This window comes from Ahaetulla prasina, chromosome 6 (assembly GCF_028640845.1).
Source record: "Ahaetulla prasina isolate Xishuangbanna chromosome 6, ASM2864084v1, whole genome shotgun sequence".
NCBI lineage: Eukaryota > Metazoa > Chordata > Lepidosauria > Squamata > Colubridae > Ahaetulla > Ahaetulla prasina.
Genome location: NC_080544.1, coordinates 6417089 through 6438170, shown reverse-complemented (window position 1 = coordinate 6438170; position 21082 = coordinate 6417089). Strand labels below are relative to the sequence as shown.

Below are 21082 nucleotides of genomic sequence, written 5' to 3'. Positions count from 1 at the left end.
GGCAAACTGGTTGTTGGAAGAAATTATTAGGGCAGAGAAGCGGTTGTTAAATCACTTGAATCCCACCACTGGCTGAGAGCTTTAAGAAGAGTGCAAGAAAGGTAGTTCCATGGGATGGCTAGCTAGAGTTGGGAGCCTCTTGCAATGTGCCTTAAACGTACAGTTTTGTTTTTTTTAAAAGATCTTTTTACTGTGATGTTCCTAGAAATGTGAGGTTCTGGAGAAAAAAAATGGAGCATTTTAGGAAAATGAAGAAGTTGGGGGTAAATGATATAATTCAACTGGTCCTTTGACCCCAAAAGATTGAAATGTGCCTGCTCTTTTTTCTTAATTTAGTTTATATAGGATGCTTTGTGGTCATTTTTGTCAAGAACAAAGATCAGATGTACAAATAATCAAAGATTATTTAGGTGAGACAATTCTTGTGATATGGGTCAGTTTTCCTGGCTATTGTGTGGCAAACAGATAGTATTTCACTTGTGGGTCATTTCAAAAAATGATAATGTGCCTGCTCATGTTTTCATGCTTTTATTCTTTCGATATTTTAAACAAAAAGGCTTGTTTTAGAAAGTCTACAATTTCAGGATTTTATTAGCTGCACATTTTGCATCCTTGTAGATTCCCGGCATGAAAATATTGGGCATTTTGTTAGCTGTTGTAAATAGAAGTTTTTTTCAAGAGTTGACATGGTAGTTAGAATTTTTTATGGCCTCTACTGTGATATAAAATATTGGAGCATTTATCACAGTAGTGAGTCCAGTGAATTCATTTAACAAAATTGTGCTTGGCCTGTGATAATTGGCTTGCTGTCTGCATAGTAAGCTGTTAAAATAAGTTTGCCTCAATATAAGATGTCATCTTTGTTCTCATCTCAGAGCTGGGATGATCCTGGCCTTGAAGATTTGGCATTTTCCTGAGGTCTGGGCTCGGTGTTAATGGAGCCTGGCATTCACTTCACTGTAATAGGAAGTGAGATGGTTTCTTACTAGATGTCCTGGTTGCCTTGTATTTGTATTGATTGATTGATTCTTTATATTGTGCTATTTTGTTTATGTTCTAGCTGCCCAGAATCGCTAGGCTGAGATGACAGCGGTATACATTCTTTAAATCAGAGGTCTTCAAACTTGGCAGCTTTAAGACTTGTGGACTTCAACTCCCAGAATTCTCCACCCAGCATAGCTGGCTGGAGAATTCTGGGAGTTGAAGTCCACAAGTCTTAAAGCTGCCAAGTTTGAAGACCTCTGATTTAAATAAATCAATACATATTTTTAGCCAGAAGGCTTACAGTTAGCAGTATCAACACAGTGATAAAGAAAGAAACTCTAAAAATGGTCTACTATCTGGCAATATAGTTCAATTCAGATGAAGCACAATATTCTGGTTCTTATTTAACTTCCTAGGTAAAGGTAAAGGTTCCTCTTGCACATACATGCTAGTCATTGCCAACTCTAGGGGGCGGTGCTCATCTCTGTTTCAAAGCCGAAGAGCCAGCGCTATCCAAAGACGTCTCTGTGGTCATGTGGCCGGCATGACTCAACGCCAAAGGTGCACGGAACGCTGTTACCTTCCCACCAAGATGGTCCCTATTTTTTCTACTTGCATTTTTACATGCTTTCGAAACTGCTAGGTTGGCAGAAGCTGGGACAAGTAACAGGAGCTCACCCCGTTACACGGCAGCACTAGGGATTCGAACCACTGAGCTGCCGACCTTTCAATCGACAAGCTCAACGTCCTAGCCCCTGAGCCACTGCATCCCCTATTTAACTTCCTACAACTGCTTAAACCTAGGGTCTCCATTTTTGTATTTTTAAATTATTGCACAACCTTGAATACTTGACCCAGTTTTAAAGGCCTCTTTGCACGAGCTCTGCCCATTTTCTCTGTTAAAGGCTTTCTAGGCATTTCCCCTGCAGCCATGGGTGTCCCCGTGTTTTCATTCTTTTCTTCCTTCCATGAATGAGGTTTAGGAGGGGATGGTTTCAATGGCCTTTCCACTGTTTCAGAATCCTAGAGTTCAGATATGTAATAGTTTTGATAAGTGGCTTTTGCTCATTATGCATCTGTTTTTTCTGTCCGTACTATTTAGGAACAAGTGGCATTGGTTGAATAGCAAAAAGAGTAAAGAATTAGTTAGCATCCCACATTTTCAAGTGTTTAAAGTTGTCCTGGACTCCATTTTTGTTCATTAACAACAGATTGGTAATTGAGTGTTAAAGACAGCAGAGGAAGTGGGTGGGCCAAGGTTAATTCATTGGAAGAATCAACAGAAGCTTTTCCATCAGGTCACTCAGCCGATGCTCAAATGTCACAATGTCAAACTATGCACTGCCTCACATTGGCAGTGCATAGTCTTCGGTCACTTGGACAGTCAAGAAGGAGACCTTTTCTGAATTTTCCCAGAGGGAGATGGAAGCCATAACTTCCCATTTTCCCCTTGCTGGAGAAGGAGACTTTTCTGGATAGAGTGATGGATTGTATTTAAGTGGCTGTGTTGCATGGTCATTGCTCACCATTCTTAGCACTGAAGATCAAACACCCAGATTGGTTTATGGGCCACCCTTGCTCCTCAATTCTTTCATGTTTATTGAATGAAAGACCATCCCTTATAACTCCAGACATCAAAAAATGTTGAAATAAGAGGTACCTGAATGTTTCACAATATTGACGCTAGTTGTGATGAACATCTGGTGCTTGGATGCATTTTGCTGCAAGTGCTTTCCAAGTCCATGCAAGAAGAACAATGGAAAAAGGAAAAGGAATGGAAGCGGTCTCCAATAACCAGCTGAGAAGCTTGTCCCCCTTCACGTCTGTTGCCAAAATGACACAGCTGCTCAAAGATGCAAGCCAGCGTGCAACAAACTGCCTGCGTCCTCCTGGATAACATATCCTTCCCACCCCCCCAGGTATTTGTGCACCTGCTCTTCATTTAGCCTCTTGTTACTAATATTGTCACAGCTTTTGAGACAGGTGCACCGGCATTTGGGCTGCCTCACTTCTTCCAGACTTGTGTTCCCACTTCTCACAAAACATCTGAGGGCACTTCCTCATTTCCACCACAGCCAACACCCTTGGCCTGCCCTCCTCCTCCCCCCACATATCTGTTTCCTAGACCAGGGGTCTCCAACCTTGATCCCTTTAAGACTTGTGGACTTCAACTCCCAGAGTTCCTCAGCCAGCTTTGCTGGCTGAGGGACTCTGGGAGTTGAAGTCTACAAGTCTTAAAGGGACCAAGGTTGGAGACCCTTGTCCTAGACTACATTCTAAATAACCCCAATAGAAATACATTGTCCAAGTTGGATAAAACAAAATGTGTAAGGATTCAGAGAGTCGTGTATTCACTAATTTTCAAGACTGTCTCTCTCTCTCTCTCTCTGTGCACTCTCAAGACTGTGCAGAGTGCAGAGAAGAGCAACAAAGATGATTAGGGGTCTGGAGGCTAAAATATATGAAGATCAGTTGTAGGAACTGGGTATGTCTAGTTTAATGAAAAGAAGGACTAGGGGAGACATCCAATATCTCAGGAGCTGCCACAAAGAAGAGGGAGTCAAACTATTCTCCAAAGGTAGGACAAGAAGCAACGTGTGGAAACTTATCAAGGAGAGAAGCAATTAGAACTAAGGAGAAATTTCCCGACGGTGAGAACAATTAATCAGTGGAACAACTTGCCTCCAGAAGTTGCGAATGCTCCAACACTGGAAGTTTTAAAGAAGATGTTGGATAACCATTTGTCTGAAGTGGTGTAGGGTTTCCTGCCTAAGCAAGGGGTTGGACTAGAAGACCTCCAAGGTCCCTCCCAACTCTATTATTCTATTTCTAAATCAAGGATATGGATCCATATCAAAGCTGTACATGCATTGGTGGTAGAGTTGCTTCAAACAGGGCAGCAGCAGAGAGTAGCAGGTCTAATGGTTGAAAAAGCTGCTTTCAGGGATGACTGGCCTTCTGCTACAAAAAAATCAGGACGCAAAAAACAGGGATTGGGTTTTGCTCTAGTGAAGTTATCGGAGCCTCAGCTGAAAGTGTCAGGTTGCCTAACATAACAACTGAGACAGGCACAATAGGGCTCTGTCCCTTGATCAATTCAGACTCTAGCTTGGGTTTCTGGTCCTGCTTTTAGAAGTAAACAGTGCTTATGGTTAAATTTTAAAGACATTACCTGGAAGAATGCAATTTGAAATCATGTGTGAAGAGCAGGTGACGTGGCTTATGGAACGGCTTGTGGGAGAAGCAGCCTCTCCTTTGTTCTCTGGAGGGTATTCGTAATCCTGCTGTTTGGACTATCAGCGCATGCACAGAAATGTGGACTTCTAGAATTAGAATTAGAATAGAATTTTATTGGTCAAGTCTGATTGGACACACAAGGAATTTGTTTTGGTGCATATGCTCTCAGTGTACATAAAAGAAAAAGAAAAAAGAAAAAAAATACATTAAAGGTACAACATTTACAACACAAATGATTGTCATAGGTTGCAATTTAACCTTTAATGATAGCAACAAAAAGTTACAGTCATACAGTCATAAGTGGAAAGAGATTGGTGATGAAAATGATGAGAAGATTAATAGTAGTGCAGATTCAGTAAATAGTTTGACAGTGTTGAGGGAATTATTTGTTTAGCAGAGTGATGGCCTTCGGGAAAAAACTGTTCTTGTGTCTAGTTGTTCTGGTGTGCAGTGCTCTATAGCGTCGTTTTGAGGGAAGGAGTTGAAACAGTTTGTGTCCAGGATGTGAGGGGTCTGAAAATATTTTTACAGCCCTCTTTTTGACTCGTGCAGTATACAGGTCCTCAATGGAAGGTAGGTTAGTAGCAGTTGTTTTTTCTGCAGTACTAATTATCCTCTGAAGTCTGTGTGTTGTTGTTTTTTAATTGAAAAAATTTTAAAAAAACAAAAACATTCCCCCCCCCTTTTTTTCCCCTCCTCCCAAAACCCTTCCCCTCCTTCCCCCGCTTCCCGGGTCAATCTCAAGGTATTGTTATACATAAACCAAACATAGAGTAAAATTTTTCCCTTCTAATCCAATTAACCTCATCCAAATCTTTTCATCTCCCAACCCCCTCCCCATTACATAAAATAATACTTCCTAATTATTCAAAGGCAGTCTGATATTTCTTAATCTGATATCTATTTTGTAGATAATCAATTCATTTTTTCCATTCAATTAAATATCTTTCCTGCGTATTGTCTTTTAAAAAAGCTGAGATTTTAGCCATCTCAGCCAAATTAATGACTTTCAATATCCATTCTTCTATTATAGGTACTTCTTCTTTCTTCCAGTATTGTCCAATCAACAGTCTTGCTGCTGTTATTAAATTCAGAATCAATTTAGTCTCAATAAGTCTGTGTTTTTCTTGTTGGGTTGCAGAACCAAACCAGACCTTTACCTGCTTTATAGCTTTATAGCTTTTATAGCTTTATAGCTTTACTTGCTGCTTCCTGTTTGTTTGGAAGCTTGTGATCCACTTACAAGTATAGTGTATAGATCCACTTTCTCGTATAGTGTTTCTCAACCTTGGCAGTTTAATATGGGTGGACTTCAACTCATTGTCCACCCATTGCCATGCCAAGATTGAGAAACAATTGAGATTGGGAAAAAAAGAATTTGCATCCAAAGAAACTCCTTTAAAATACTCAGAGGGAAGGCAGTTTCATTCTGTCACCATCCTCAATTGTTCTTCACCAACTTGGTGCCTTACAGATACATGGGACTTCCCCAGTGTTCTTTAGGATGATGGGAGTGAAAACTCAAAAGGATTTCCTTGGGGAAGAAGAGGCGGCCATAAACCAAATTGCTTCGGTTTTTAAGGGATGATGGAGAAATGCAAAATGCATGTTCTTAGAACGCAGAATGACAGACTTTCTTCTACTCCTTGAATATAATTCTGTCTACTTGTTCTTTGTATGGCATCATTCATGTTCTGACACATCTGTATTTTTCCCTTCCTGCAGTAATGAAATGTATGTCATGCTATAACCCCGGCCTGACTCTTCAGTAAAGTCCCAAAAGTGGCATTATGCACCGCAGCACATGCCGTTTCATTTTCTTGATCCATTTGAAACCAAAGCATCTTTTCACTTTTTTATGGTCTTTGTCAGAATTTCCTGGGAAGCACTAAAGGTGACCAACCCAGATTTGATAAACCCTGAATATGAATGTGCTGCAGATGGGGGGGGGGGAGGGAGGAAGGATTTGGAACATGTGATTTTGGGGAAAGTACCCAGGGGGCTTTAAATATGCAAATAGAAGGGCCTGTCATTAGGCTGATAACACCAGATTCAAAGGCTGTTGAGCCTCATTGATCCATCATCCATCTCTGAGACCAGCAAGATAGTCAGCACTTTCCAAAATTCCTCTCCCATGAGGGAGTGGGGGTGGCTGGGGGGGCTCGCTTGCATCACCTTCCACCAGTAGCGATGAGTCACCCTTCCCTGCTGGGGGAGGAGCCCAGAACGAATTCTGGGGGACATGAGCGTCTTCCATGACAAGTGATCCTAATTCATCTTAGTTTTGCTTATTTCAGTTTGTACAGAAGCATCCTTTCCTTTTGAAAGCTTTGCTTTTATGTTCTTGGGGGTTCAGAGTTTGATCATCATTTGTCATAGCAGGAAGACAGGCAGACTTTCAGATCTTCCCATTGCTTCCGGCCATTATTCATGATCTCTCTCTCTCTGTCTCTCTCCTTCCCTCCCTCATCCCTGGATTCTACCATCTACCGGCGTATGGGGGAGGGTGGATTAGAAAGGATCTGTAAGCACCCCCATTTTGTTCTTCATGGAACTGGAGAGAGAGATTCTCTTTCACACATGTGTGGGTGATGCTGCCTTCCAGAACGAAGGTTGGAGCTAGTTTTTGTGCTGAGCTGTCAGCAGCTGCAGCAGAGATGGGTTGAGGGGGAGGAGGAGGAGGCGGCCTTCCAGTTTTATGATCCTGCTGACAAATGTGAGCCTTGGCTAGAATGCAAGTCATTTGCTGCTGGCAGCAGGTCAGAAATACCTCCAATGTGTAGAGAAGTTAGCCTTTGTTGGGCTGGTGCTGAAGACCCCCACGTGGCCCCCGGGTGTGTGTGTGAAGCTGGTAGCCCCTTGCCTCCTTCACAGCCATGTGATTCTGTTTCTCTGGTTAGGGTTTTACAGCAACCTGTTGGGCAGGTCTGGAGGTGGGTTGGGGCCCAGCATAGTGGTCTTTGGAGATTCTGGGACAGAGTTCGGTCTTCTGAATTCTTCACTGGACCTCAATTTTCTCAGAGTGAGGAAAGGATTAAATAACACCCTGTATAATGCTCTGGCAGTTTGCAAGGAAGGAAGACTCTTCCATCAGAACATAGTTTAGGATCAAGGAATAAATCAAAGGGAATTGTTTGGAAATTGGAGGAATTCACAGCCTTTCACATTCTGTTTTGCAGATTCTAGAGCAGGGCTCTCCAACCTTGGCAACTTTAAGACTTGTGGACTTCAACTCCCAGAATTCCTGGGAGCAAAGCCGGCTGAGGAATTCTGGGAGTTGAAGTCCACAAGTTTTAAAGTTGCCAAGGTTAGAGACCCCTGTTCTAGAGGATAAAAATTCACAATTTTATGGTTTTTTAAAAAAAATATTTGCCAAAATTGGAGCCAACGTCTCCAAAACAAGGGTAAAAACGTAACCTCACGCAGTCTGATAATAGAATAGAATAGAATAGAATTTTTTATTGGCCAAGTGTGATTGGACACACAAGGAATTTGTCTTGGTGCATATGCTCTCAGTATACATAAAAGAAATAGAATAGAATAGAATGGAGAATATATTACAGAATAGAATAGAATAGAATAGAATTCTTTATTGGCCAAGTGTGATTGGACACACAAGGAATTTGTCTTGGTGCATATGCTCTCAGTGTACATAAAAGAAATAGAATAGAATAGAATGGAGAATATATTACAGAATAGAATAGAATAGAATAGAATTCTTTATTGGCCAAGTGTGATTGGACACACAAGGAATTTGTCTTGCTGCCGGACTTTCTTGGTGATGCAAACGTTTACGGCGGCTGACCTTCTTGCCCTGCGAGATGCCCCTCTCTCGCGGGTTTGGCCCTCCATACTATCGAGGGCCCACCTTGAGGACGGGCTTTGGAGCCCCGAGAGGTGGCATGCTAAAAATAGGAGGCTTAGGGGCTTTTTAATTAGTTGTTTTAAGAGATTTTTTAAGGGGAGTTTTAATGGGGATTTTAAGGGTTGGGGGAGGATTCGGGTAGGGGAGAGAACCCGTCGGGAGGGTGGGAGGGTTAGGCGGGTATTGGGAGTAGCCCGCGGGTGGGGAGCCAGTCCTTGCGCGTGCTCGTGGCGGTTCAGTAATGGGTTCGGAGGTTATAGGGGGATTGCGTTCCTTTTGGTGAGGTGGTTCCATTTGCACGGTAAGTGGGAGGGGCAGATATGGCGGAAGGGGGACCGTATCGTTCTGGGGGCGCGCCGATGTCTGCAGGCGATCGCGCCCGATCCCTCCTTCTCCCGTTCCCCGGATGGTCAAGACCCTCAGAGCCTGGGCCTTCGTCTGATGTTATGCAACGCACAGTCCGTGGCCAATAAGGCCCCCCTAATATATGATCTGATTCAGGGGGGTGCCGCGGATATTATAGGCGTTACGGAGACCTGGTTGGGCACTGAAGGGGGCGTGCCCCTGGTCGAGATGTGCCCACCGGGTTTCCGTGCATTCCATCAGCCGAGGGCCCAGGGTAGGGGTGGGGGGGTGGCGGTTGTTATTAAAGAGAGTCTAGAGCCGAGGGAGACCACCGTACCTCAGATTGCCGGGTGTGAATCCCTCTTTGTGAGGTGGGGTCATAGGTGTCAGATGGGCTTGCTGGTCGCGTACCTGGCTCCTTGCTGCGTGACAGCCGCCCTGCCCGAGCTCCTGGAGGTGCTGGCTGGGGTGGCAGTTGAGACCCCCAGACTTTTAGTCATGGGGGACTTTAACTTGCCATCTTCCGGCTCGTCATCGACGGCAGCTCGGGAGTTCATGGCTTCCATGACGGCCTTGGACCTGACCCAAGTAGTTGATGGCCCTACTCACATTGGGGGTGGCACTCTGGACCTGATTTTTCTCTCTGGTCAGTGGTTGAGAGATCTGGACTTAAAGGAAATAGTCACTGAACCTTTGTCATGGTCAGATCACTCTCTTCTTCGCCTGGACTTTCTGACCGCCATTCACCACCGCAGGGAGACGGAGCCGATACGTTGGTTCCGTCCCAGGCGCCTGATGGACCCGGATGGGTTCCGGACGGAGCTTGGGCCATTTCCTGAGGGTCTGGCTCACGGCTCGGCTGAGGAACTTGTTGCGGCCTGGGAACGGGCCGCGGCGGGGGCCTTAGACCGTGTCGTGCCTTTGCGGCCTCTGACCCGGCGCAGGTCCCAACCGGCTCCTTGGTTCTCCGTGGAGCTGAGAGGGAGAAGACGCCTAGAGAGTTCCTGGAGGTCTAGCCGTTCGGAAGCTGATCGGACACTAGTGAAGTCCTATACTAGGACTTACCTAGTGGCATTGAGGGAAGCGAGGCGTAGCTACGCCTCCTCCCTCATTGCATCGGCAGATAACCGCCCAGCCGCCCTGTTTCGGGTGACTCGCTCCCTCCTACACCAGGGGGAGCGGGATGACCCGTTGCAGGGACGTGCTGAGGAGTTTAACGGTTATCTATACGATAAAATCGTTCAGCTTCGGGATGGTCTGGTCCAAGATTGCGTGACGGGTGAGATGCTCGAGGGTGGTCTTGGCGATATTGTTTGGGATGAGTTTGACCCTGTGGCTCCCGAGGACATGGACAGGTTGTTGGGTAGGCTGAATGCCACCACGTGTTTACTGGACCCGTGCCCCTCCTGGCTGGTGCTGGCCACTCGGGAGGTGACACGAGGCTGGCTCCAGGCGATTACGATCGCTTCTTTGGTGGAGGGCGTCTTCCCGGCCGCCTTGAAAGAGGCGGTGGTGAGGCCCCTCCTTAAGAAGCCTTCCCTGGACCCGGCTGTTTTAGGTAATTATCGTCCGGTCTCCAACCTTCGCGGCGAAGGTTGTAGAGAGTATGGTGGCATATCAGTTTCCCTTACACCTGGATGAAACTGTCTATCTAGACCCGTTCCAGTCCGGTTTCCGGCCCGGTTACAGCACGGAGACGGCTTTGGTCGCGTTGGTGGATGATCTCTGGAGGGCCAGGGATAGGGGTTGTTCCTCTGCCCTGGTCCTATTAGACCTCTCAGCGGCTTTCGATACCATCGACCATGGTATCCTGCTGCGCGGTTGGAGGATTGGGAGTGGGAGGCACCGTTTATCGGTGGTTCTCCTCCTATCTCTCCGACCGGTCGCAGTCGGTGTTGACAGGGGGGCAGAGGTCGGCCCCGAGGCGCCTCACTTGTGGGGGGCCGCCGGGGGCGGTCCTCTCGCCCCCACTGTTTAACATCTACATGGAGCCGCTGGGGGGGGACATCAGTGGTTTCGTGTGAAGTACCAGCTGTATGCGGATGACACCCAGCTGTACTTTTCTACACCGGACCACCCCAACGGTTATCAAGTGCTGTCCCGGTGTCTGGAGGCCGTACGGGTCTGGATGGGGAGAAACAGGCCCAAGCCCAATCCCGCCAAGACAGAGTGGCTGTGGATGCCGGCATCCCGGTACAGTCAGCTAAATCCGCGGCTGACCATCGGTGGCGAGTCAGTGGCCCCGATGGAGAGGGTTCGCAACTTAGGCGTCCTCCTGGATGAACGGCTGTCTCTAGAAGATCATTTGTGGCCGTCTCCAGGAGAGGTTCTACCAGGTTCGCCTGGTACGCCAGTTGCGCCTTTCTGGACCGGGATGCCCTATGCACGGTCACCACGCACTCGTGACGTCTCGCCTGGATTACTGCAATGCTCTCTACATGGGGCTCCCTTGAAGGGCATCCGGAGGCTACAGTTAGTCCAGAATGCGGCTGCGGGTGATAGATGGAGCCCTCGTGGCTCCCGCATGACACCCATCCTGCGCAGACTGCACTGGCTACCTGTGGCCTTCCGGGTGCGCTTCAAGGTTTTGGTGACCACCTTTAAAGCGCTCCATGGCATTGGGCCGGGTTATTTACGGGACCGCCTACTGCTACCGAATACCTCTCACCGACCCGTGCGCTCTCATAGAGAGGGTCTCCTCAGGGTGCCGTCAGCGAGGCAATGTTGTCTGGCGACGCCCAGGGGAAGGGCCTTCTCTGTGGGGGCTCCCACCCTCTGGAACGAACTACCCCCCGGACTTCGTCAGCTTCCGGACCTTCAGACCTTCCACCGCGGGCTTAAAACATACCTATTTAATTGTGCAGGACTGAGCTAGATTTTAAATTTATGGGTTTTAATTGGGTTTTATTTTTTATATTTTAATTAACTTTTTAAATGTATTTTAAATTGGGGCCAAATTTGAATAAGTTTTTTAGTTATTGTTTTATTTGTATTGTGTTATTGATTGTTATTTTTACTTGGCTGTAAACCGCCCTGAGTCCTTCGGGAGAAGGGCGGTATACAAATTAAATTATTATTATTATTATTATTATTATATGCTCTCAGTGTACATAAAAGAAATAGAATAGAATAGAATGGAGAATATATTACAGAATAGAATAGAATAGAATAGAATAGAATTCTTTATTGGCCAAGTGTGATTGGACACACAAGGAATTTGTCTTGGTGCATATGCTCTCAGTGTACATAAAAGAAATAGAATAGAATAGAATGGAGAATATATTACAGAATAGAATAGAATAGAATAGAATTCTTTATTGGCCAAGTGTGATTGGACACACAAGGAATTTGTCTTGGTGCATATGCTCTCAGTGTACATAAAAGAAATAGAATAGAATAGAATGGAGAATATATTACAGAATAGAATAGAATAGAATTCTTTATTGCCCAAGTGTGATTGGACACACAAGGAATTTGTCTTGGTGCATATGCTCTCAGTGTACATAAAAGAAATAGAATAGAATAGAATGGAGAATATATTACAGAATAGAATAGAATAGAATAGAATTCTTTATTGGCCAAGTGTGATTGGACACACAAGGAATTTGTTTTGGTGCATATGCTCTCAGTGTACATAAAAGAAATAGAATAGAATAGAATGGAGAATATATTACAGAATAGAATAGAATAGAATAGAATAGAATAGAATAGAATAGAATAGAATTCTTTATTGGCCAAGTGTGATTGGACACACAAGGAATTATTCTTGGTGCATATGCTCTCAGTGTACATAAAAGAAATAGAATAGAATAGAATGGAGAATATATTACAGAATAGAATAGAATAGAATAGAATTCTTTATTGGCCAAGTGTGATTGGACACACAGGAATTTGTCTTGGTGCATATGCTCTCAGTGTACATAAAAGAAATAGAATAGAATAGAATGGAGAATATATTACAGAATAGAATAGAATAGAATAGAATTCTTTATTGGCCAAGTGTGATTGGACACACAAGGAATTTGTCTTGGTGCAGATGCTCTCAGTGTACATAAAAGATAATGTAAAATAATAAACTGGCTAAGACTTCAGCCTGCAAGGGTGACTCCTGGTTGCATAGAGGCTTCCTGCTCATAAGAAGAATCACCATTGATGTCCCACTGATGCTAAGTGGAGCATCAGAAGATGGACCTTCCCTTATTTCCTGCCTGCCTGAGAACATGATGGGAATGAATGACAGCGGTTCTCAACCTGTGGGTTGGGACCCCGTTGGGGGTCGAATGACGATTTGCCAGGGGTCGCCTAAGACCATCGGAAATATGAGAAGTATACTTGCGAGTTGAAGAATCGCGCTCCAATGGTTGACCCCACAAGCCAGCTGCAGGCTCTTCAAATCGCTAGCCGAATTCGGCTTCAGGCGTGATCAATTAAAAAAAGAGAGAAATCTTTGCTCTGATGTCTCCCTCTCAAGCCAGTTGCAATCACTCCCAATCGCTAGCCTAATCTGGCTTCAGGCGCCATAAACTTAATAGGGGAGGAGTCTCTGCTTTAATGCCTCCGTCCTCAAGGCAATCGCAAGCAGTTCAGATCGCTAGCCAATACGGCTTCAGGCGCGATAAATTCAAAATGAAAATAATTTTACGGTTGGGGGTCGCCACATCATGAGGAATTGTATTAAAGGGGTTGCAGCACTATAAAGGTTGAGAACCACTGCGCTAGAGGGACCCTTTGTTCTGACCCTGCAGAAGCCGTCTGATGTCCTCCTTTCCCTGATGGCATGAAAGGCCTTTAGTTTGAGCTTTTGAGCAGTTTAAATACAGTTTCCCCAAAAATAAGACATCCCCTGATAATAAGCCCAATTGGGCTTTTGAGCGCATGCGCTGAAATAAGCCTCCCCCCAAAAATAAGTCCTCCCCGAAAATATTTAAACGCAGAGATGGAAATCAGATAAGATGGCAAGAGGAGCCCCATCTTTCTCCACGTACCCCAAAATAACACCTCCCTGAAAATAAGACCAAGCACTTATTTCGGGGTTCAAAAAATATAAGACAGGGTCTTCTTTTCGGGGAAACATGGTAACATAGATGACATGCAACAAGATAACCAGAGCCAGCTCAGGTGTTTCCTTTAGGGAGTCTACAGCAGTGGCCCTGCACAGCTTTGGGGTTATTCAGAAGTAGATATTCGATGCAAAGTCTGGGCAGCCGATTCGGATTTTGCACTTGGCTTCTTTCAAACCTGGCAAATGGGTGACGGTTCAAGGACCAATGGCAGCCCCATTTTGGACAGACTTCCTGCTTCTGCTTTCCCTGTTGCCTCCTGCCAAAGCAGTAGGTGGGAAGAGGCAAGATTTGTTTTAGAGCATTTTGTGTATCACAGCCTCAGCAACCTTTATTTATTTATTTATTTATTTATTTATTTATTTATTTATTTATTTATTTATTTAATTTATTTAATTTGTCGAACATGTACTAGATCAGGGGTCTCCAACCTTGGTCCCTTTAAGACTTGTGGACTTCAACTCCCAGAGTCCCTCAGCCAGCAAAGCAGGGGGCTCCAACCTTGGTCCCTTTAAGACTTGTGGACTACAACTCCCAGAGTCCCTCAGCCAGCAAAGCAAGGGTCTCCAACCTTGGTCCTTTTAAGACTTGTGAACTTCAACTCCCAGAGTCCCTCAGCCAACAAAGCAGGGGTCTCCAACCTTGGTCCCTTTAAGACTTGTGGACTTCAACTCCCAGAGTCCCTCAGCCAGCAAAGCAGGGGGCTCCAACCTTGGTCCCTTTAAGACTTGTGGACTACAACTCCCAGAGTCCCTCAGCCAGCAAAGCAGGGGTCTCCAACCTTGGTCCCTTTAAGACTTGTGGACTTCAACTCCCAGAGTCCCTCAGCCAGCAAAGCAGGGGTCTCCAACCTTGGTCCCTTTAAGACTTGTGGACTTCAACTCCCAGAGACCCTCAGCCAGCAAAGCAGGGGTCTCCAACCTTGGTCCCTTTAAGACTTGTGGACTTCAACTCCCAGAGTCCCTCAGCCAGCAAAGCAGAGGTCTCCAACCTTGGTCCCTTTAAGACTTGTGGACTTCAACTCCCAGAGACCCTCAGCCAGCAAAGCAGGGGTCTCCAACCTTGGTCCCTTTAAGACTTGTGGACTACAACTCCCAGAGTCCCTCAGCCAGCAAAGCAGGGGTCTCCAACCTTGGTCCCTTTAAGACTTGTGGACTTCAACTCCCAGAGACCCTCAGCCAGCAAAGCAGGGGTCTCCAACCTTGGTCCCTTTAAGACTTGTGGACTACAACTCCCAGAGTCCCTCAGCCAGCAAAGCAGGGGTCTCCAACCTTGGTCCCTTTAAGACTTGTGGACTTCAACTCCCAGAGACCCTCAGCCAGCAAAGTCTTAAAGGGACTAAGGTTGGAGACCCCTGTACTAGATAACAGGTATAAGTATAAACATGGACATGAACACAAGGAATGGGTAAAAATAAATGGGGACAGTAGGACAGGGACGGTAGGCACGCTGGTACGCTTATGCACGCCCCCTTTAGGGACCTCTTAGGAATGGAGTGAGGTCCATGGTAGACAGTTTAAGATTGAAGCTGTGGGGGTTTGAGGATGCAACAACAGAGTCAGGTAGTGCATTCCAGGCGTTGACCACTCTGTTGCTGGAGTCGTATTTTCTGCAATCGAGTTTGGAGCAGTTTACCTTGAGTTTGTATCTATTGTTTGTCCGTGGATTATTGCGGCTGAAGCTGAAGTCAACCTTCAAGGAAGACAAACTGGTGTTGGAAGAAACGTCCATCTGGGTTCAGTTCCAAGTGGGGAAAAAGACACTGGATTCATGGACGTTGCTTGGAAAGAAGGTTTATTGATGAACAGGATCGCATGGCTTGAGATCCTGGGCAGAAAAGGGCAGAGATGTTGAGAGTGCCTGGGTTTTATGCCCTCTGTTGGGCTTTAAATTTGAGCTTGTGTTCTGATTGGTTGTCAGATTCCCATGGGCCCATGCAGGGGTAACTCTGTAGGTAGTCTTTTGAGTTCCAGGCTTGGTTGAGCCTTGCTGGGTAATGCAGTCTCCCCAGGTGCCATGTGGTGAGTTCTGTTGCTAAATGAGTAGAGGGCTAATCCTATCTTTGTTATGTAGAATAGACTGGCTCAGACATTAATGGCCGATTAACAAAGGTGGAAGGGCCTCAATTTCTGCCTCCCTTTTAAGGGAAATATTTCATTTTTTAAAATTTTTATTTATTTATTTGTCATAACAGCATACATAAGCATAAGCATGAAGCAACTGTTGGAAGAAATATCCATCTGGGTTCAGTTCCAAGTGGGGACAAAGACACTGGAAACATGGAGACTGCTTGGAAAGATGGTTTAATGGTGGTCAGGATCACATGGCTTGAGATCCTGAACAGAAAAGGGATGAGATCCTGTGTGCTCCCTGGCTTTATGCTTTCTCTGAGCTTTGAACTTTCTGGGGCACAGGAAGAGTATCCTGATTGGTTGTCAGACTCCCAGGGGGTGGGGGTCTTAGCTAGCCTTGCTGGCTGATGTAATCTTCCCAGGTGCCATGTGGTGAGTTTCAGTTGCTAGATGGGTTCTATTATGATGCAGATGATGGCCCATAGACAAAGGTGGGGGGTGGCAGGAAGTTGCAGGGAGCTGCTTTGTCTTTAAAACATGTTTCTCCATTTCTCATCCAGGGAAATATATTCTGCCTTTTTAAATATTTTCTAAAATATTTCATTCTTCTAGGAGGTGGGTGGGTGCTAAATTCCTACACAACTATATAACATATAAGCATATATATGAGTATAAGCATGTAATAACTATATAAATTGGATATAATGAAAGGAAACAGTAGGACAGGAATGGTAGGCACGTTTCTGCTCTTATGCACGCCCCTTATATTCTGCCCTTTTTTTTTAATAATTTTATTTCCATTTTCCAACATCATATTTATGTACAAACTGTTATCCATCATTAATCATTAATTTTTATTTATTACTGATTCAGGCCTGCCCAACTGCCACTTCCTTTTCCTTTTAATATTTCCTAAAATATTTCATTTTTCTAGGAGAGTGGTGGGTGCTAGCTTCCAACCACTGGAATTTCACTTATAACACACACCAAGGGTTGTGAGATTGCTTCTGCAAACAGGCTACTCTCCTCATGTACACAACACTTTAATATTTGAGCTTCTCTTCTCTCTGGCTTTAACCAAGGAAGAAATGATGTCTTGTAATGGCTCCACCTGGCATGTGATTTAACTTTCTTTCCCTCCAGGAACATAATGGGATGGCATTCATTTTCCTCCTTCCTGGCAGACTTCCATCACTTTGGGGAAAATGGTAGTGTTAGATCAGTTCCCTAAGACCTGATTGTGGGATTCTCAGCCAACCTTCTGGTTACATAAGAGCTTTTCTTTGCTTACAGCAACAGCTGATGAAATGTTGGATCTGAAATAATTAGGGGATTCGGCTACATTGGAGGGCTGTTGCTCAAGTGGGAGTGAAGAGAAATTCCAGCTTCATTCCTAGTGACTTCTTGGCACATCCATACCTTTGTCTTGGCAATCTTAACAGGCATTTACTCCTGCTTTCTTCTGGGATTTCCCATTCAAACACTGACCAGACCCGAATTTCCAAATCCAAAAATGTCAGATGAGACCCAAAGGTTTCCATGGAATTAATCCTTCCCTCTTATTTCACTCAATATGTAGCATCCTCACTCCATCCTTGAGTGATTATTTGTCACCTTTATTTGCTTCCAATAAAATTGACTCATTTATTTATTTATTTATTAAATTTTTATACCGCCCTTCTCCCGAAGGACTCAGGGCGGTGTACAGTCAGAGTAAAATACAAAATATATACAATTAAAACGGATTTAAAATATAAAATTACTAAATGGCTCAGAATTAAAATGAATTTAAAATTTAAAATACTACTAAAACCCAATTTAAAATCAATCCATTTATGCCAGTCCCGCTTGAATGAATAAATATGTTTTTAGCTCACGACGGAAGGTCCGAAGATCAGGCACTTGACGTAGGCCAGGGGGGAGTTCATTCCAGAGCGTCGATGCTCCCACAGAGAAGGCCCTACTCCTGGGGGCCGCCAGCCGACATTGTTTGGCGGACGGCACCCTGAGGAGACCCTCTCTATGAGAGCGTACGGGTCGGTGGGAGGCATAAGGTAAACAGCAGGCGGTCTCGTAAGTACCCGGGTCCTAAGCCATGGAGCGCTTTAAAGGTGGTAACCAGGATCTTGAAGCGCACCCGAAAGACCACAGGAAGCCAGTGCAGACTACGGACAGACTTAACTCATGACAGTTAAGACAAGTCCAAAAATATAAAAACCACCGTATACAATACAGTAAATGTCTGAGGAGGGCAACCAGGGCAGAATAATGAAAAATCACTGTAGTTGTGCAACACAACCTCCTCTTTTGTAGGAGTGCCATAACAAATGTGAGAGGAAACATCCCTTTTGACTTTCTGACAAAAGCAGGAAGCTCCTGCAGATGTCCCTGTAGTCAGCTGTCAAATACCATGAAGTACCAGTTTTTTATTGCTGATAGACCTGAAGTCCTGTTGTGAAATATGCGCTCTTGATTCACGCATTGAATTAAGTTATAACGTTATTTGGTTGGTTTTGGCTTGGTATTGGATGTAATTTGTAAACCATGATGCATGCATCGTTGTGTTGTATAAACCAAGCCAGTTGTAATTTGTTCTACAAACCATGTCTAAAGAAGCCATGAGATCTCATGGTTTAAAATATCTCAAAGATGTCTACTGAATATTTTGATCACAGTATTTATAAACAACAACAACAACAAAATTGGAAGGGATCTTGGAGGTCTTCTATCCATCCTCCTGCTTAGCCAGGAAATCCTACACATTTCAGACAAATGGTTGTCCAATCTCTTTTTAAAAACCTCCAGCGTTGGTGCATCCAGAACTTCTGAAGGCAAGCCATTCCACTGGTTAATTGCCCTCACTGTTAGGAAATTTCTCCTTAGATATAGGTTGCTTCTATCCTTGGTTTATTTTCATCCATTGCTTCTGGTCCTGCCTTCAGGTGCTTTGGAGGATAGCTTGACTCCCTGTTCTTTATGGCAACTCCTGAGATATTGGAACACCGCTATCATGTGCTTTAAAAGCAGAGAAAGGTGGTTTCAATTAGTTATGAGAACAAAGAAAAGTAGAGTTGCTTGATCACCGAGTTTTCATACTAGCAATGAGAAATTGTTGTAGACATGTGGCTTACATATGCATGATGATTCTGACATATGTACAGTATATAGGATGGTCCAAGGCACAAAAACTGCCAATCTTGCTTGCTATCCAGGCTGGGGGACATTTGCTTAGAAAGTCCATCTTCTGCCTTAAATTTCAGCAGGGAAGGGAAGCACCATGTGGTCCCTTTTTGCCTTTCACATGGACAGACGGTTTTATTGGAAAAAAAAAATAACTGGACACCAGTCTTTGGCAACATATACAGTAGTAGCCAAATTTGGTGAAACCTTTTGGGAAAAGTGTATTTTCAAAAACTAGCTAATAACACCACCTTTTTTTGGAGTAGTATCATAAAATTATATATCAATGAAAAGTTAATTTAATCAAGAATGTAATGGAATAAGTTTTATGAAGGATTTGCTATTAGAATAGCAGTTATAGTAGAAAAAAGAAAAGTGAAACATGTAGAATTTATTTATTTATTTATTATTTATTTATTTATTTATTATTTAAATTTGTATACCGCCCTTCTCCCGAAGGACTCAGGGTGGTTCACAGCCAAGTAAAAAATGCACAATACATTATAAATACAATTAAAATACTAGTAAAAAACTTATTTAAATTGGCCACAATTAAAATTTAGAGATAAAACCCATTAAAAACCCATAACTTAAAAAACTAACCCAGTCCAGCGCAGATAAATAAGTAAGTTTTGAGCTCGCGGCGAAAGGTTCGGAGGTCCGGAAGTTGACGAAGTCCTGGGGGGAGTTCGTTCCAGAGGGCGGGAGCCCCCACAGAGAAGGCCCTTCCCCTGGGGGTCGGCAGACGACACTGGCGCGGCCGCCGCACCCTGAGAGTCCCTCTCTGTGAGGCGCCGGGTCGGTGAGAGGTATTCGGTAGCAGCAGGCGGTCCCGTAAGTAACCCGGCCCTATGCCATGGAGCGCTTTAAAGACGTTCACCAACACCTTGAAGCGCACCCAGAAGGCCACAGGTAGCCAGTGCAGCCTGCGCAGGATAGGTGTCACTCGGGAGCCACGAGGGGCTCCCTCTATCACCCGCGCAGCTGCATTCTGGACCAACTGCAGCCTCCGGATGCCCTTCAAGGGGAGCCCCATGTAGAGAGCATTGCAGTAGTCCAGACGAGACGTCACAAGGGCGTGAGTGACTGTGCACAAGGCATCCTGGTCTAGAAAAAACGAATATACAAAAATTATCACCATCTCAGTTAATACCTAGTCGGGTAACCTTTAGCATAGATTACGGCCTTACAATGTCTTCCCATGGAGTGAACCAAGCCTTTTAGTTCTGCAGCTGTTACAATGTGAAACCAAGATTGAAGTATTGTTTCTATTAACTGGGTTTTATTGTTGGGTCGCTTCTGACTAACAAGTTTCTTTAGTCAGTTCCATAGATTTTCAATTGGGCTAAGGTCTGGGCTATTCCCAGGCCATTCCAGCAGTGGAATAAGATTATCTTGAAACTCCCCCCCCCAAAAAAAGTGGTATTATTAGCCATCAAACCTCAAAAATACACTTTCCCCAAAAGGTTTTCACAATTTTAGCCACTACTGCAGGAAAAATATTTCCACTTCCAAGATGTTCTCCTACTAACCCCCAAAGACAAACGAATACATTAGTACTGTATGAAGAATTACTTCTAAATTAGTAAATTCATCTGATATTCTGACACAAGCTGGACAACGCATTTATTTGGTTTTAGAAGGATGATTGAACCATGATATTATGCTGTATAAATTATGGTTTATATTGCTATGCATTGCTATGGGCTTACATACCATGGTTTTATTGTGAAAAGTTGAGTCTTGTTGATTGATACTGTTCCACATCCTTCCTTCTACTAGGCAGCTGCTTCTGTCTTCTGTTTGAATAACCATAGTTTGTTGTTTTAGATGCAGTCAACAAACTGTCACTTACACTGGTTGCCGGTGTGCTTCCATTTGAGTTTAAGGTCCTTTATGGCATGGTGCCAGATTATTTGCAGGACTGCCTTTCTCTGAATGCCATCCTATCAGAACTGGCAGGAGAGGTATGCTGTGGGTTCCATCCATTGTAGAGTGTCATTTAGTGGGACTCAGGGAGAAATACCCATCGCATGAATGGGCATCGTCTCCCTGGAGATCAAATTGGCCCTGTCTCTGTTGGCCCTTCACAAGGCCCTAAGTTGTGGCTGTTTCCTGCCTGTGAGAATTGGACTTCCCCGTGAAGTGGTTGTATTGAGAGTTCTTAATGTTTTTATCTTGGTGGCTGATTGTGGGTTCATTTTGTATTTTTTGCTTCTTTGTTAAAGAAACAAACAAACAAATTTTAGTAGGTTTTGAAACCACTGAGCTTCCAACTTTAGGAAAACGTTCCACTAACCACAATTTAGGATTGAACTGTCACTGTGTGAGCAAAAGAA

At 44.4% G+C, this 21082-nt stretch overlaps 1 protein-coding gene across 10 annotated transcripts in view; it reads left to right on the top strand.

Annotated features, from left to right (window-relative positions):
• The window catches only part of ANK3 (ankyrin 3), a 345627-nt gene that overhangs the window by 166134 nt on the left and 158411 nt on the right, over window positions 1-21082 (top strand). The window lies entirely within an intron of this gene.